General features: G+C 32.7%; 1 protein-coding gene across 1 annotated transcript in view; it reads left to right on the top strand.

Moving 5' to 3' along the window:
• Window positions 1-18,401, top strand: part of NEGR1 (neuronal growth regulator 1) — a 919,240-nt gene that overhangs the window by 609,091 nt on the left and 291,748 nt on the right. The gene's annotated exons all lie outside the window — the stretch shown is intronic.

Here is an 18,401-nt window from a genome sequence, read left to right as displayed (position 1 = left end):
AATGTGATTAAGATTATCTGCTTAGGGGTTAGAGTGATAGCACAGTGGTAGGGCATTTGCCTTGCATGCAGCTGATTTAGGACAGAATTGTGTTCTATTCCCAGCATCCCATATGGTCCCCGAGCCAGGAGTAACCACTGAGCACTGCTGGGTATGTTCCCAAAACAAAACAAAAAAAATTATCTGCTTATAAATTTGCAAAGATTGATTTTCTAGCATTTAAATTATTAAGCTAAGCATATAGGAAAACAATAATTAATTATAAATGATAAAATAATAAGTATGGCATGGAGATTGGCAATATAAAATAACATGATAAAGGTTAAATGGAAAAAAACTGAGGCGAGAAAGGAATAATTCCTTAATCTATTCATCTTTAATTTTTAAAGTTATATGTATAATTCAAATCAATATAAACAAGATAAAACTTAAAAATATATAAGGTTAGAGGCTGGAATGATTACACAGCAGTAGGGCTTTTGCCTTGCATGCAGCAGACCAGGAAGGACCCAGGTTCGATCCCCAGCATCCCATATAGTCCCCTGATCCTGCCAGGAGTGATTTTTGAGCACAGAGCCAAGAATAACTACTGAGCCCAAAAACAAACCAACCAACCAAAAACAACAACAAAAGGATACAAACAGAACAGTGGTGTGGCTTGATTCCTTTCATCACCTGGTTCTCATTGAGAACCCTGGGGTTTCCTTAGCATCACAAGGAGTGCCCCTGGAGGTTCCAAATATAGCCAATGTGGCCCAGATATCCTGAACAAGGCAGAGCCTGACAGCTTTCCTAATCCTTGTGAACCATAGACTGGTTAAGTGGCTGAAAATTCTGGTGCTCTTCCTTTCCTGAACAGCACTTTGGAGTGGCCCCTTCAAAATAAAATAAAAAATCAAAATGTTAAAATTGATTAGTTTCAGAAAGAATTTATCTAAAGAGTAAAATTTGCACATGTTTCAAAATTTAGTCAGAGAGATTGCATAGGGCTTAAGATTTTTTTTCTTGCATTCACCTAGCAATTTACTAGGTTAAAGTCCTAGTTTCCAACTTGAAGCTTGAAGACCCTAGATCACTCTAGTGTAGTTTGTGCAACAATTAGCAGAACATTACTTCTGTGCACTACATTTTTTAGTGTCTAGAATTGAACCATTGGCCAACCCTTGAGTACAGCTTAAAAAGCTAGTCTGTCCAAACCAAAACAAACAAGTAATCTTCATGATGTTGAGAAACTTTAAGAAAATTTTATTTTAATTGAATTTTAGGTATCAATTTCTACTTTATGGTATAATCGAGTATATTCTTCAAAGAGGAAGAGATGGTGAGGAGGATAAACAGTGGTTGTTTCAAGCTTATTCCTAATTCTGTTTTTAGGAATCACTACTGGTGATGCTCTGGGGAAATTATGTAGTTCCTGGGAGGCAAGGCAAATGTCTTCCTGACTATGCTAACTCTTAAGTCCTGTGTATATGTTCTTGATCATATTTCTTGGTTATTAAAATATAATTGGTGATTAAAAGATTTATTGATGATTAAAACACTTATTTGTATAAATTATTAATACCCTAAAAGCAACTTAGATCTGAATATGGTGGTAAAGCATCATAGTATAGAAGCTTTCATACAATGTTGATAATAGGAGGGAGCTCCCGTATGCTCCCTGAGCACAAAACTGAAAGTAAAAACTGAGCACTGCTGGGTATGGCCACAAAACAAGATCCAATAAAACAGCCATGACTCCAAAAATATAAATTCATTTTAATATGTGGTATAACCAAACCTCGCCCTATCAATCAAAACATAGCTAAATTTATCTCAGCTTCAGTGTTTGAGAGCTAGAATTCTTAAACTCTGTGATCCTTACATGTCTACCTTCAAGTTCCTTCAGAAATTGTTGGATTTAATAGAGATAATCCCTGCAGGTGGCAGTAGAATTATACTAGCACTATGTTAATTACAGTTGATTTCTTAATTGTTTTCCATATACTTCTAGCTGAGTGCTGGTGCTAGTACCATTAACTGAGAAGGGATATTTGGGTTTAGAATATTTAAATAACTTTAAGGTCAAGGTCTTCCTCCTAGTCAAAGACATAACATATTTAAACAGCAAATTCTTGAAGCCTCCAGAGTCTATTTTCATAAGCAGAAGATGAAAGTGCTTCCCATAAAATGTTTATGAGCATTTATTATGCATCGGTTTTGGAACTAACTCTTCATCTATTATTTCATTTAATTTTCACAACTCTAAGAACTAGGTACTACCATTATCCTCATACTAAAGCAAAAGTAAATAATTTACAATTGTACATAACCGGCTAGTGATAGAGTTGATTTTAAACTCAAGTCTTAGATTCTTGAACCTAAGATTTTATTTTTTAATTTTGTTTGAGGTGGGGAGTCCCAAGCATACCCTGAGGTCTGGGGACCTTAATGGAATTCTTACCCTAGCAGGTGATTAGCTTAATGTGAAAGCTCAAAGATTCAGTATTGCTCAGGTCCTAACATACTCGTGACGACTTAAATTGCCCCACAAGTATTCAAGAGTATCAAAGACCACATCTGTCAATGTCCAGTAGCCTCCAGTGCCTTTGCTGGCCATAATTAGGGGAATATTTGCTACCAGAAATTAAATATGTTCTAACATTTATCTCTTCATAAATAAGATATATATGTTTTGTTTCATTGATGTTGTACTTTTCTAAGTCATTAACCTGCCATGAAACTTAAAAAAAGCAGAATAGAGAAAGATTTTCTTTGTGTGACTTGTTGAATTTTTAGTTTTTATTTGGTTTAGTTTTTAGCTTTTGGACCTGGCAATTTTCAGGGATTTCTCTTGACTCTGTGTGTACTGGGGGATCACTTTTCGTGGAACTTGGAGAACCATATGGAGTGGTTGGAATGAACCCAGGTCAAACATGTGCAAAGGAAGTACCCTGTCCTCCATACTATCTCTCTGATACTACATATTGATATTCTTTCATTGATTACAATTGCACTATAGCATTTTGCATTTTTATTGCATTGTGCATCATCAAAACTATATTTATAAACCACATTAAGTTCACAATTTAAAATGTATCGTTCATCACACAATAGCCTCCCTTTTAAACTTTGCTAACTTTTCTTCTACTTGCTTGAACAGAAATATTTTAAACTATATAAATATAAATATATTATATATATTTTATTTATTATTATTTATATAATTATATATTTTATTATATTTATATTTAAACTATATAAATATATGCAGTATGGTAGCATGGAAGAAAAGAACTTAGCACTTGGTAGATTTATGTTTTGATTCTCATTTCGTTACAAACTGGTTCTCTCACTTTAAACATTTACTTACTTTCTTAACTTCTTTAAGTTTGGCTACCCATTAAATGGGCATAATAGTAAGTATATGGAAGAAGAATGATGAAGCTTAAAAACTATATATATATATATATACTCTTGTGGCATGTAAAAGGTAAGCAATTTATAATTTCTATTATAGTTTCTTTTATCTACTCTAAAGATATCTACTACAAATCCTTAAGTGATTAATAGAATGACAAGAGGAAGTGTGTACATATCAGAATTTTCATCATAATACTTTTGATATAAACTAAGCATAATTACTGAGCCCATATTTAGGTGACTCACCTCCTAATAAGATGTCATTGATATTTAAATTAATAATATTCTCTAGATAGTAAGAATTTCATAAGTTATGGTTTCTAGATTGTTTTTCACAATCAAGGCTGTATAAGCCTGTATGGTAATTTTTAGTGAACTAAAAGAAAGCACTTTTCCTTGACAGATGCAGCACCAAGAGATGATTCAGTTTTAGCAAAGGAAAAATTTGCAAAGAATTTATAATCTCCTGCTGATAATAGGAGCCCAAACTAGGCCCACCATTTAATTGTTGAATAATAGATGTAATTTGAAGTCCACTTGTTCACTTCCATGGGTGCATTAGTTAGGTGCATGAATAGAATTAGAGCTAAAACGTATATTCAGATCCTACTATTCTAAGGATAGTAATCCTGTCATAAAGCTACTTCCTAGAATTTATCAGATTTCATGAAATCTATTACAGAGAAAGAGGAAATAGTGGTGATCAAAAATAATCTAAACCTTTTACTCTGCCCTTATTAAATACGATTTCATGGCTATTATTTTATTTGCTAAATAATTTAATTGAGTAATAACTACATGATCTATAATCATATTTATACTAAATATTAAATGTATCATAAAGTTTATCTAGGTTTTTGTTCTCCAGGAATTTTAACATTATTAAACTCTACTTAAATTATTAAATATATATTTTAACATCCATGATAATTTTATATTTTCAAATTATTATATTTTAATTTAGTCAAATTATTAAATAGACCTATATAAATTAGTCATTGTCTTTAAAATATTCGTCCAAGAAAAGAAAAAGAAAGTATTTATGAAATGGAAGTGCAATTTTCCATGGTAAATAATGCAGCAATTTTGTAACACATGGTCCATATTAAACAATTGCGAAGTCTGGCACATCTAGAGAGACATTTGGCATAGACTTGAAAATGCAGGTTTCTGAATTCTTTGGTGCAGGAAAATATAAAATGTAACTTGTTTCTGAACACATAAGATGATAATTGTTGCCAAGTTAATGAATAAATCATAAAGCATGTGGGCATCAGAATTTCCACTTAATTAATAGTTTAATCATAGAAACACTGTTCCCTTAAGAAAATAAAACTATAAAAATCTCTAGCCATCAAGTACTGCTGAATATTATGATCCAATGATAATTGAACAATTCCTAGCCCAAAGGAGTTCATTCTCTAATATAAAGTAAAGCACATGGACAAAGGTATTTAATTTAGTAGGAACAAGTATACAACAAAATGATACACAAATCAATTAATTATGCTTTGAATAGGCTTTACAGAAACAATATAAGTATACAAAATTTAGATTGTGATAAGAAATGGTTAGTTGTTTGGTAACCTTGGTACTTTGGATGGATAAATGAATTGTTTAGCTTAATAATCCTACCAAGAGTAGGAAAATACATGATGTGTGTGGAGAAGTACCCCATAACTACTTAAGAACATTGAAACATCAGCATAGGTAGGCCAAGCATCATCCGACTGATACTCTGCTCCCCTAAACACTATTTGGGAGACCCCCTTTCTCACAAAAATGTGGTCTCTGCCTTGCTATTTTAGTTATGATTTAATTTCTAAATCTGTTTGTGATTTTGAGAACATTTCTTTTTTCAATGAGAAAGTAAGTGTAAAATCTTTCTCTCAAAGGAAGCAAGTAACCAGGAATGCTCAAAGTTTATCCAGGCAAAGTGTCCTTTGCCAGTTCTTTATACATTTGTTTCCTTATGTGTTGGCATCTGTTCTTCTCTTCTGCCAGACCTTAATGTTGCCTTGGTTTTTAATCCACGCTATTATTTAAATCCTTTTTCCTAACGATCTTGCTTATAAAGTCATTTCCTCATGTTGCCCATGTGAACAAAGTTGAGTGTTTCTAAATAGAGTAAAACTTTGAGATCATTCTCATGACTTATAAGATCATAATTATATAAATCAATATATACTATGTATATAAATATGCATATTTCATATATTTACAGTATTTATTAGAATGTTGAAAATTAATGTGAGTACCTAATTTACGAATGAACAGATGTTTGGCAGAGAATTTATTTTATCCTTTACCTACACACATTTTTTCAAATTATTACAGTTTTTATAAAGGTCAAGGTAGAATGCCTTTGAACCATTGTTAGAGCTCTTTCCTAGAGATGATTCCTGTGAAGAAACATGAGGTTTTGTTTCCCTTTTAAAGAATTCCCTAGTTCTTTATACTATTGTGATTCACTGTCTGAGTGTAAAGCTATTTCAAGATATTCTTTGTGGACTGCTGGTTCAGATCTCATTTATCAAACTACACTATCCCATGGGATTTTTGCCCATACTCACAATCATTTTTTATATGCGGTATGACAGATTCTTGTTATTATTTTATAAACAAATCATAGAACATGACTATGCTGCAATATTCTGTCCTAGGGGCCAGTTTGGGTGGACTCTTTTTAACTGATGATAAATGACAGAGAAAATTTTTCAATTATTTTAATAATTCAGTAAAACATTTTCTAAGAACTAAGCATGACACTACACATGCACACCTACATATATACCATACTAAGACATACTCAGATAATTGAGAGTCAGAAGATTTTACTTAACTTACCAATAGATCAAAACCACCAAACTCTCTGCTCTTTGGGAGAGTTCTTTTTTCAGGGCTCCCATTGACTAGATAAACTATAAATCAAAGAGGTTGAGAGTCTTTCTCCAGCAAAAGATGCTGTGTTTAACAGAACTACTCTATCTTCTAATAGGAAATTTTGCCCTCTTGCTGTAATATGAGGATTAAATGGTACGTGGAAAATGCTCACATTACTAACCATCAGGAAAATGCAAGTTAAGACAGAAAAAAACAAAACCAAACCAAAATAAAATAAGATACTCTTTTATGCTGCAGTGACTGGCTCACTGAACAAGAGCACAAAGAACAAGAGCAACTAGTGCTATTGCACATGTGGGGAAAGGGAACTCTTATTCACTAATGATGGGAATGCCAACTAGTCCAGTTTTCTTTTGAAAACAATATGAACATTTCTCAAGAAACTAGAAATTGAGCTACTAGATGATTCAGCAATACCACACCTAGGGATAAACTTTAGGAACACAAAGACACCATACAGAAAAGCCCTCTGTAATCCTATTTCATCACCCACACTATTTGCAATAGCAGGATCCAGAAATAACCCAAGTGCCTGAGAACAGATGAGTGGCTGTGGTACATCTAGAAAGCATAAAGAAACTGTGGTACATCCACACAATATATTACTACAGAGCTATTAGGAAAAATTAAAGTCATGAAATGTGGGCCGGGCGGTGGCGCTGGAGGTAAGGTGCCTGCCTTACCTGCGCTAGCCTAGGAGACGGACCACGGTTCGATCCCCCGGCGTCCCATATGGTCCCCCAAGCCAGGAGCGACTTCTGAGCGCGTAGCCAGGAGTAACCCCTGAGCGTCACCGGGTGTGGCCCAAAAACCAAAAAAAAAAAAAAATAAATAAAGTCATGAAATGTGCTTATACATGGATAGATATGGAGATTATTATGTTGAGTTAAATGAATTAGAGGGAGTAGAATAGACAGCATAAACTCATTCATTTGTGGGATATAAATAAAAAATAGTGTGGTAATAATATCCAGATACAATAGAGATAGATGAGATTCAATAGGTCCAGTCTCTGGTAGGAAGTTTACCACAAAAAATGATGAGTGCTGGGCCCGGAGAGATAGCACAGCAGTGTTTGCCTTGCAAGCAGCCGATCCAGGACCAAAGGTGGTTGGTTCAAATCCCGGTGTCCCATATGGTCCCCCGTGCCTGCCAGGAGCTATTTCTGAGCAGACAGCCAGGAGTATCCCCTGAGCACCGCTGGGTGTGGCCCAAAAACCAAAAAAAAAAAAAAAGAGAGAGATAAAGGTTGAAAAAAAAAATGATGAGTGCAGTTAGACTTAAGAAATGGCAATGACAACAATGATTTCCAACAATGATAGTTGGAAATTATCACTGGACAAGAACTGGCTTCTGAAAGGGAATTAATTGACATGCATGGTACCTTTAAATCAATGATATTCCAACTCACAAAAAAAAGGAAAAAGAGAAACAGAGACAGTAAATATTAAAAACTGGGGGTTCTGAAGCACTGCAAGTAATTGCTGTTGGCCCAAATCATGGTGGTTTTGAGCACTATTGCACTGTAGAGCATTGCACTGCAGATCCAGTGAACATCTTAACTTTGAAATGAAGGTACCCACACAAAAAAAATGTTTGTCCCTGACGGTCAATATGGAGGGGTGTTACTTACTTACTTACTATTGTTATTATTTTTTTAATTTATATAAACGACTGACTGGTGAAGAATGATGGAGAAAAATACATTAATACTCATCTATTTATTTAGGTTTTGGGGCCATTTTCATAGGTATCTTTCTGCCTGAATATTTGGACTAATAACTTTTCTACTTCAGATATGGCTTTAAAATGCCATAATTTATACTATCATATAATCTTCTTAAGAGAATTCTTCAACTTTCCACAGTTCCTTAGTGATTGGAACATAACTATAATTTCTTTTTTTTTCATGACATATTCTCTTTTTTTTTAATTTATTTAAACACCTTAATTACATAAATGATTGTGTTTGGGTTTCAGTCATGTAAAGAACACCACCCATCACCAGTGCAACATTCCCATCACCAATGTCCCAAGTCTCCCTTCGCCCCACCCGACCCCTGCCTGTACTCTAGACAGGCTCTCCATTTTCCTCATACATTCTCATTATTAGGACAGTTCAAAATGTAGTTATTTCCCTAACTAAACTCATCACTCTTTGTGGTGAGCTTCCTGAGGTGAGCTGGAACTTCCAGCTCTTTTCTCTTTTGTGTCTGAAAATTATTATTACAAGGGTGTCTTTCATTTTTCTTAAAACCCATAGATGAGTGAGACCATTCTGCGTTTTTCTCTCTCTCTCTGACTTATTTCACTCAGCATAATAGATTCCGTGTACATCCATGTATAGGAAAATTTCATGACTTCATCTCTCCTGACAGCTGCATAATATTCCATTGTGTATATGTACCACAGTTTCTTTAGCCATTCGTCTGTTGAAGATCATCTTGGTTGTTTCCAGAGTCTTCCTATGGTAAATAGTGCTGCAATGAATATAGGTGTAAGGAAGGGGTTTTTGTATTGTATTTTTGTGTTCCTAGGGTATATTCCTAGGAGTGGTATAGCTGGATCGTATGGGAGCTCGATTTCCAGTTTTTGGAGGAATCTCCATATTGCTTTCCATAAAGGTTGAACTAGACGGCATTCCCACCAGCAGTGGATAAGAGTTCCTTTCTCTCCACATCCCCGCCAACACTGTTTATTCTCATTCTTTGTGATGTGTGCCATTCTCTGTGGTGTGAGGTGGTATCTCATCGTTGTTTTGATTTGCATCTCCCTGATGATTAGTGATGTGGAACATTTTTTCATGTGTCTTTTGGCCATGTGTATTTCTTCTTTGTCAAAGTGTCTGTTCATTTCTTCTCCCCATTTTTTGATGGGGTTAGATGTTTTTTTCTTGTAAAGTTCTGTCAGTGCCTTGTATATTTTGGAGATTAGCCCCTTATCTGATGGGTATTGGGTGAATAGTTTCTCCCACTCAGTGGGTGGCTCTTGTATCCTGGGCACTATTTCCTTTGAGGTGCAGAAGCTTCTCAGCTTAATATATTCCCATCTGTTAATCTCTGCTTTCACTTGCTTGGAGAGTGCAGTTTCCTCCTTGAAGATGCCTGTAATGTCCTGGAACTATAATTTCTTTTAAGCAACCCAACTCGGCAATTATTTTTTGTCTCTGCCAAAATAAGATACTTAGTAAGTGTTCCTTGAATAAATGAATATAAGAACACATAATAAATTTTCTCTGGAAAGAATTAAAATCATGTCATTTTGACTCCACAAAAGGAATTTAATTAGATATTACCAAAAATAAAGCTGAAATTTCAATTGGCAAACATGAAAACTTTAATATAGATAGACTAGCTGTGATGGACAGTTAAAAATGCAATTTTAATGCTGAACATCAAAATATAAAATATGTAGTATTTGTTCATTATTATTTGTCTAAGATGTATTTTTGTCAGTGGAAAAATACTCTATATTTCATTATTAAATTCATGTTTTAGAAAAACCTCTCCTAAATGTATATAATCATTGAAAACTAGTACCCCATAATTTCAAATATTATTTATGCTTAGAATTTAGCTGAATAAAAAATATCACTTGGCACTTCCGTCAGAACTAATCCAAAAATCGCTCCTCTTATTTTATATTAATCTACAATAAATCCTATACTTTTTATACCTATACTGCTATTCCACAGCCCACAAAATTTGTTCATGTAAAAAAATTTCAAAACCAGATAATGAAGAAGAGAATAGAATTAACTGAGAGAAATGACATTTATAGAACTTTATATTTATTTTATTTTTAGCAAACTTTACTTTTAAGGTCTCTTTTATTTTTTGGTTTGTTTTAGACACAGTCAGCTGTATTCTGTGGATACTCCTGGCTCTGTACTTAAAAATTAGTTCTGGAAGTGCTCAGGGAATTAGATGGAATAACCAGGATCAAACCTTGGCCACCCAAGTAGAGGAGGCAAAAGCCCTGCCTGCTATAATACTAGTCTGACTCTTACTTTTAAAATTTTAATACCACTAACCAATATTATGATTTTTAGCAAGACTGAGCTTGCTCATTAAAAATTGTAATCACCAAAACTTCATACTTTACTTTAAAATTTACTTCTGCTTTTTAACATTCTATGAGTTTGAACAAAGCACAAACCTGTGCAAGCATTATTAAATTGTCAAATATAGTATTTTCACTGCCCTAAAAATGTAACTTTTTCCATTTTACCCCAATGCCTATCCACTCCAGACACCACTAATTTTTAACTGTCTCCACAGTACTGTCATTTCCTAAATAATATTTAGTTGGAATCAAAGATGTATATAAATGATTTTATAATAAAGTATTTTAGAAATGAAAATTCTATGTTCTTATATATATAGTCATTCGATGACTATAGTAATTCACTCACTAAAGTACATCTAATTACATATCTTGGTAATAACAATGCTACACATATCCAGTTAAAATTCTTAGTTCCTATTAAAATTGACATTTGTGTAAAGTATGAGAGCTGAATATATGTGATTGTCCAATTTTTCCAAAAACATTTAGAAAAGAAACTATCTTCACTCCATTTTATGTATCTAGTTCTATTGTCAAAATATTAGTTTACCTGAGACTTTGTCCTTGAGTTGTCCATTCTAATTCATTGGTCAGAGTCTATTCTAATTCCAATATCAGCTATTTTCATCATTAAAGCATAATAATATAGTTTCAAAGTAATGAATCCTTCTTTCCAATTTCTTATTTATCGGTATGGCTTTGACTATTTAGGTGCTTTGTTCTATTTATAGTTTACTGAGATTTTATAATTTATAGCTTACAGATTTTACCCATTCTTTGCATCTATTGTTTTAATCGTGTGATTTTCATTGTTGATGCCATAGATTATAGAGATTAATTCTTTAAATGTTGAATTGTCTTTTCATATTTGGAATCAATCCAATTTAATCATGGCATACAACATTTAACTTGGTCCCAAATATAGTGTAGATAATTTGTACTTAATTTGTTAAGGATTTTTGTTTCAATGTTGAACTTTCTCTTTAAATTATATATTTATTATTTTTTGTATCTTTTATCTTTATAACTAGCTAAATGTGATGTATGGGGTAAAACATCTTTAGTAATATAGTAGTGAGATGTAGGAGAATAATAATGATGTGTTCTATTTCATTATGTCTCAGTCTTTTTGTGAGCCTGTTTCTCTGAACTTGAACTTGGCAAGTGTTTCCAATTTTTTTTTTTCGTCCCCTCCCCCTTTGGTGGCTTGGAGTGTTCAATGTGAATAGTGTTGAATTGTTCCCTTTCCTATGTCAGCTAGGCTGTCATGATGCCCCAGCAGTTTAAACTCTGGCTAATTAATTTCCCCGGAGTGTAGGTCTTATTCATTAAAGCAAAGAATTCTGGCATATTTTAAAATAATTTATTTCACCTTCTCTTGCAATAATCCTTAGTACATTTTCCTCAGCTAAATTCTCTGAGTAAGTACTGTTGAAATCTCATCAAGTTTATGGAGCTTGATATCTCACAATTTCATAGAGTACTCCTATGACTCTTCTTGGAGATTTTTTTTTTACTCTCATTATTGTCCTCAGTAAAAGTCCAGTAATTTGTGATTGTAAGTTAAGATTTTCCTACCCCAGAATTGGTTTCTTGGGAGATTGCTGTTTCTTATATTCCTTTGTCTCTGCAGTTTGAGCTCAGTGTGTTGCTCTGTGTAACTTACCTATTTTAGGGTTAAAAAAGGGCTTCAATTTGTTTTTGTTGTTGTTGTTGTTTGTTTCAAATGTTTCTTATGTTTAGGGATGGCTGGGTTCAGCCAAGATCCTTAAATAGAACTGCAAATTTGCAATCTTAATCTTTATGTTCTAGAAACAAGTGTTAGGTTTAAAGGAAAAATGCAAAAATATAAAGTATCTATAGAGTTCTTATAGTCTTCTCATCCTATCAGATTTCTTCTATTACTAACATTTTGCATTCATACAACTGAGAAACCAATTAACATAATGTAATATGATTATTGTTAATAATGATAATCAATAATTAATAATACCATCAATAATGGTATTGATTATTAATGACATAATTAACAATATTATCAATATTATTAGTTATTGATGATATTTTAATATTATCGATAATGTGGTAATTATATTTACTAATTAATTACATACTTTTAATAATACTATAATAATATTAACAATTATTTAGTTTATGGTCTGAACTAACATTGGTTCATCAACTTTATAGTTTTGCCAAAAATGTCCTGTGCTTTGTATGTTTATTCTTTGCCCCTCCACCTTTCTTTGAACCCCACAAAATGGTAATCTTTAAACAAACCTCATTGTTTTTCAAAACTTCTGATAGCTGAAATTGTGCCTTTTGCAGCCTCTTCTGCATGTTCTTTCTTAGTAATATATATTCAGTCTTTTCATTTCTTAAGAATGCATATCTTCAAGCCCGGAGAGCACATCAGCGTTTGCCTTGCAAGAAGCAGATCCAGGACCAGAGGTGGTTGGTTCGAATCCCGGTGTCCCATATGGTCCCCCGTGCCTGCCAGGAGCTATTTCTGAGCAGACAGCCAGAACTGACCCCTGAGCACTGCCGGGTGTGACCAAAAAAAAAAAAAAAAGAATGCATATCTTCAAGTACAAAATAATATGTTACCATGTTGTCATAATGATTGCTTTCTATTAACAAAGAGTGTTCTGAGGTGAGATGTAAGTAAGACTTTAGTACTTTACTACCATAGGTTGTTAAAATGTCTTTGACTTTGCTTAGTTGTGAATTTGGATTTAAAACTGAATTTGAATCTTAAAATAGATTTCAGACTTGTAATTAGCTATTTCTTATTTGTAAACACAAAAATCTATATTGATATAGTCATGATAAAAATATCTGAAACTATAAAATTATCCAAGGGGCAAAAGAGACAGTATCTATGATGACCACAAAAGTCTTACTAATGTGCTTGCATATAAAAGGTGTCATAAAGTACAAAATGCCATTTAAACACAAATACAAACACAAAAAATTCATAAAATTCATAAATTACAAATAAACAAGTACAAAATGACTATAAATATAATATCTTCCTAAAATATTCTACCAATAACTTTGTATATGTTTAGCTATATTTTTCTAAATTTTGCTCAAAGCAAGTAAAATAGGTTTCCCTTATGTTCTTACACAGTTATGATATTTAGTCCTTAAAAAATGCCCTGGCTTTAAAATAAATGTCAACTTATATTAAGTATCTGAAGGTTTTATTCTGTTTTCTAAATATTGAGGCATCAGTATTTTTTTCTTTTTCCCCTTTAATGGGGGCAAGGCACACCCAGCAGTGCTAAAGGTTTACTTCTGACTCTGTGCTCATGGGTCACCCCTGGCAAGCTCTGGAGTCCATAAGGGATGCCAGGAATCAAACTCACATTCGCTACATGTAAGGCAAGGCCTACCTGTTATATGCATCTCTAGCCTCGAGGCATCAGTTTTTAATATTTGTATTAGTGGCTTAGAATGATAATTAGAAACAAATTATAATGTTTTGATTTGAGGAGACAATATTACTTTTAAATAAATGTGCCTTTTGCAATCCTAAAATCAGTGTTTAGCATTTAAGAACAAGGCCTGGGAAATAGCTCAATGAGCTAATGGCATGCCTTGCAGGAGTGGAGACCCTAAGTTCTATTCTCACATGACTGGGCACCACCAAGTGGAACCCTGGAGGCCCCCATCATTTCTGAGCCTGAGAAATTTCACATCATTAAACCAAACATTGACTGCTCTGGGCTGGTTGCCATTTTCAACCAGTAGTAACCCCAGGCCTCATCAGTATTACTTGGAGCTTCTTCCTCAAAATGTAAAGGACAAAAACACACAGGTATATGGTAAGTATCAGTCTTTATTTTCTTTGCTGATGTATGTTATTCACTAAAACAAAATCTGACACATGGAGAACATTTCAAAAATATTATTGAGTGATAATTTAAACATAAATATTTTCATTAATGAATGAGATTTAAGATACAGAAACACAAGACTAAAAAGTAACAAGTGACTTGCAAATGAGAAATAAAACCTTCATTAAACTTAAATTGTTTTTAGATTGTTTGCAATAATATTTAACTTTTGGGAAATAATCTTTAACTTTAAAAATAATATTTAACTTTGGTAAATATTAATAACTTAATATTTAACTTAGGGATTATAGAGATTTGAGTATAATTTCAGAAAAAGTATAGTAGATATATAATTTGATAAGTCTATAGATATATAGAATGAAAATGAATGCTCTTAACTTAGGGATTATAGAGATTTGAGTATAATTTCAGAAAAAGTATAGTAGATATATAATTTGATAAGTCTATAGATATATAGAATGAAAATGAATGCTCTTAAAAGCAAGAAGCAGACAGTTTGTTCATTTAGAATTAATTTATATTAAGATAGGCACAAGTTTAATTTCAAAACTTGCTATTTTTTTCATTTACATCTTCACAGGCTCAAAATGCTTTTTAAAATGTAAAACTTCTAGTTAAGGCATAAAGATTCAACTTCCATGAAACAGCTGGATCTAATTAGAACCCGAAGTTCTGATTCCACTCAATCTGATTTTCCCATCTGTATAGAGACATTACACCATAAATAGTGTAAGCAGTATTTTCCAGTTCAGACCAGATAGAAATTAGCAATCCCTGCTCCTATTAAACAGAAGTCACTGTTAAATCACATGATTTCCAAATAGGCCAGCTAGTCCATTTAGAACTTTTTTATTAATAAATTATTGAGGAAGAAATAAATTTTTCAGTCATAGATATATTAATTTGTTTTTATTTAAAAATTTTAAAAATTGAAGTTGCTAAACAAAGAATAAAATATTCCACATTACTAATAACCTCTCATTGCATGATTTTAATATTTGTAAGCTTTTAAAATTTGTTTAAATGTAGGTATTTTTGATCATTTTTGTTTCAAATTTTGTATGCAAAATACATATTAATATATGTATTAATATAATATAATATAATGTATTCATATTATCTTTCCTCAAAAATGACATTTGATTTACACAATAGGAGTATAGTTTATCTTTTTATGATTTCAGAATTTTATAAATATGAATATGGAAAGTATAAAGAGTTTTTGACCTGTTTTTAATTTAAAACTACGAAGACTAGAATGAAGTCACAAACATCTGAGCTCCTAGCTAGCTTCAGCTCAATATTCAAGCTAGTAAAGTTTGCCAGAGAACATGTAATTTATCCCACAGTAATAAGTTTGTATTGTAATAATATGTAATACAAGTTCATTATACATCTTGAAAAAAAATTATAAAAAGGAAACAATATTAATAAAAATAATACTAGTAAAATCTTATATTTATGTTATATTTATTCTTTACATACTGTTTTATAACCTCCCCATTCTCAATATATTTTACTCTTTATAATATATTTTATTTTTCTTTTTTTTCCTTTTTTATTTTTTTAAGTACCATGATTACATACATGACTGGATTTGAGTTTCAGTCATAAAAAGAACACCCCAATTAATAATAAATAATAAATCATTGTAAATATTTTTAATTACCTAGCAGTTTCCCAGGGTCAGAGTGATATAACAGTCGGTAAAATGTTTGCCTTGATTCTACCTCAGCACCCTATATGGTTCAAAAAGGCCTCCAGAAAGGATTTCCTTTATTATTTGTTTGTTTGTTTTTTTGTTTAAAGAAAATACATCAGATAGTTGACACAATTGATCACAATACAATAGTTTCAGGAAGAACAAAGGCAAAGTTATTTTAAAAAATAGAAAGAAAAACTAGAGATGAAAGAGAAAGGAAAGGAGAAAAAGTTCAGTAGCAAGTATATTTTTGAAAATTATTGAATCACTGATGAATATATTAAAGCCTTAGCTGAAGGTTTAGTAAGCTCTTCCTCTTTTTTTTTTTATTAAGATAAGAGTTAAAGAAATACAGTAAAAATGGTGTTAGAGTGGCAATTGTTGTTGTTTGCATAGGCCCAGCAAAATATAAGTAAATGCAAAGGAAAAGCCTTGGCCTAAATACAAGGAGACCTTAGCCCTGAAGTTTTCTGGCATAAGACCAGCTCTGGGCTTCAGGCATATTCAGTTGTCCAACCCCTGAGTCATTCTCTATGGTCCCAATTAAATAATTTTTCTCACAATCACTGTTTTTGGTGTCATGTTTCCGTAGTTAAAGATCCTGGATTCTGTGCATATCCTACATCGAAGTCAGGATGATATGGAGCGTCCTCTAGTTTCACCTCACAAATAGAGGACAATGCGCAGAGCCCTGCCCTGAAAGCAGGTTGTTTTGTTTGCTGTTAAGTCTTCTGGGTGTTAAGAGAACCCTTTTTGGAGTAAGTCTATGTCAGGGCAGCGGTAGGGTCTTCCCTGATAGAGGATTGCTTCCGGGTGATGTTATTATAGACAGCCGTGGTTGCAGAAATGATCTGTAAGCACAGAACCAAGGGTAAATCTTGAGTAAAACCTGATCTGACCCCAAAAGAAGAAGAAAACACTTAAAATTTAATGCCTTAATGCCCTGATGCAGGTGTACAACAAATTACTTTTGTTGTTTTGCCATGCTCAGAGATTACTCTTGGCTTTGCACCCAGGAACCATGCCAGGCAGTGCTTGGGGACTACATAAAATACTAGGGGCTAAAAATGTCTTGGTTGCATGCAAGAGAAGCACCCTATCTGCTGTACTATTGTTTTGGTCCCATGTGTATCACAATTTAAGGACAATTATAGCTTGATGTGTTGTTTACAATTTGTTTATATGACAAAATTATTGTTGTAATACCAGTTCATTATTTTGTGTATATTTTTATGGCCTTATAGTGTAATTTTTAAATTAAATACCTTGTGTACCAGTGTATACATTTGAAACTCTCAGATATATGTTGAGAAATTATCATACAGAGTAGGCTTCAACTATAAGTACAGCTATCAATGGAGATCATAATCCACTAATAATTTTATAGCATTCGATTTTGATTTATCCAGTTTTATCAACATGAAATGAAATACTTTCTTATTTGTCATATATACACATTTATACATATGTATATTTACATGTACATATATGTTTATATTTAGTAGTAAAATCATGATAATCAGTAAAAATTATGAAATGATGCACAGGGAAAATACTGAATTAAATGGGAGAAAATGAATTGACCTGAACTTCAAATCATGTAGCTACATAATAAACAAGTTGGCCAAATAAAGACAAGTCAAAGTTTTCATATTTATTGGAAACTTCATAGTTCCATGAATGAATCATTGATGGAAAAGCTTGTGATCAAAGTACCTTAAATTAAGGGCTCATGGAAAAATAAACTAATGGAAAGAAACAACCCAGCAGTTTCTCTGATTATATCCTTTCTGGCTTTTCAGAGTCTAAAAAGACCTCTAGAGAAGTTCTAGGTCAATGTAGTTTCCACATGAGGAAACTGAAGTTAAGTGCTTTGCCTAGGGTCTCATCTTGTTAGAAGAGCCAGAAATAGAATCAAGACCTTGTAATTCCCATTGGAATGTTCTCTTGCAGAACTTTACAACCATAAATATCTTCAGGCATATAGAGTTGTAATGTTGTATTTGTCCTTTGAGTGAATCCTTGTACTTATTTAAAACATAGTTTTCTCCCGGATGTGTGTAGTTATGGGCCATACCCAACTGTGTACAGGATTCATTTCCAGTTCTATGCTCAGGGATCATTCCGAATAAGGTTTGGGAGACTCTGTGAGTACTCGGAATTGAATCTAGGTTAGCTACATACAAGAGAAGGATCTTATAGAATTACCTAAATGAAAATCACCTAAAATGAGAACATAGGATCTAGTAAATATGGGCATCTTTACTTGCATCACAGTTTTGAAGGTTTGCCTATAGTTCATGCTCAAGTTTTTAGTTTTCTTGGCCAAACTTAATCTTAAAAAATGTAAGTATTTTTCTGCTTATATACATTTCCCTGCTTATATACATTTTTAGATAACTGAACTGCTTTCTTATTCCCTGTGGTCAAGCAATTCATGAACTTCATTGGTTTTGTTTTAA

Source organism: Suncus etruscus, chromosome 4, assembly GCF_024139225.1.
Source record: "Suncus etruscus isolate mSunEtr1 chromosome 4, mSunEtr1.pri.cur, whole genome shotgun sequence".
In the NCBI taxonomy this organism is placed as follows: Eukaryota; Metazoa; Chordata; class Mammalia; order Eulipotyphla; family Soricidae; genus Suncus; species Suncus etruscus.
Note: the sequence above shows the minus strand (reverse complement) of the source record. Positions and strands in the feature narration are given on the sequence as shown.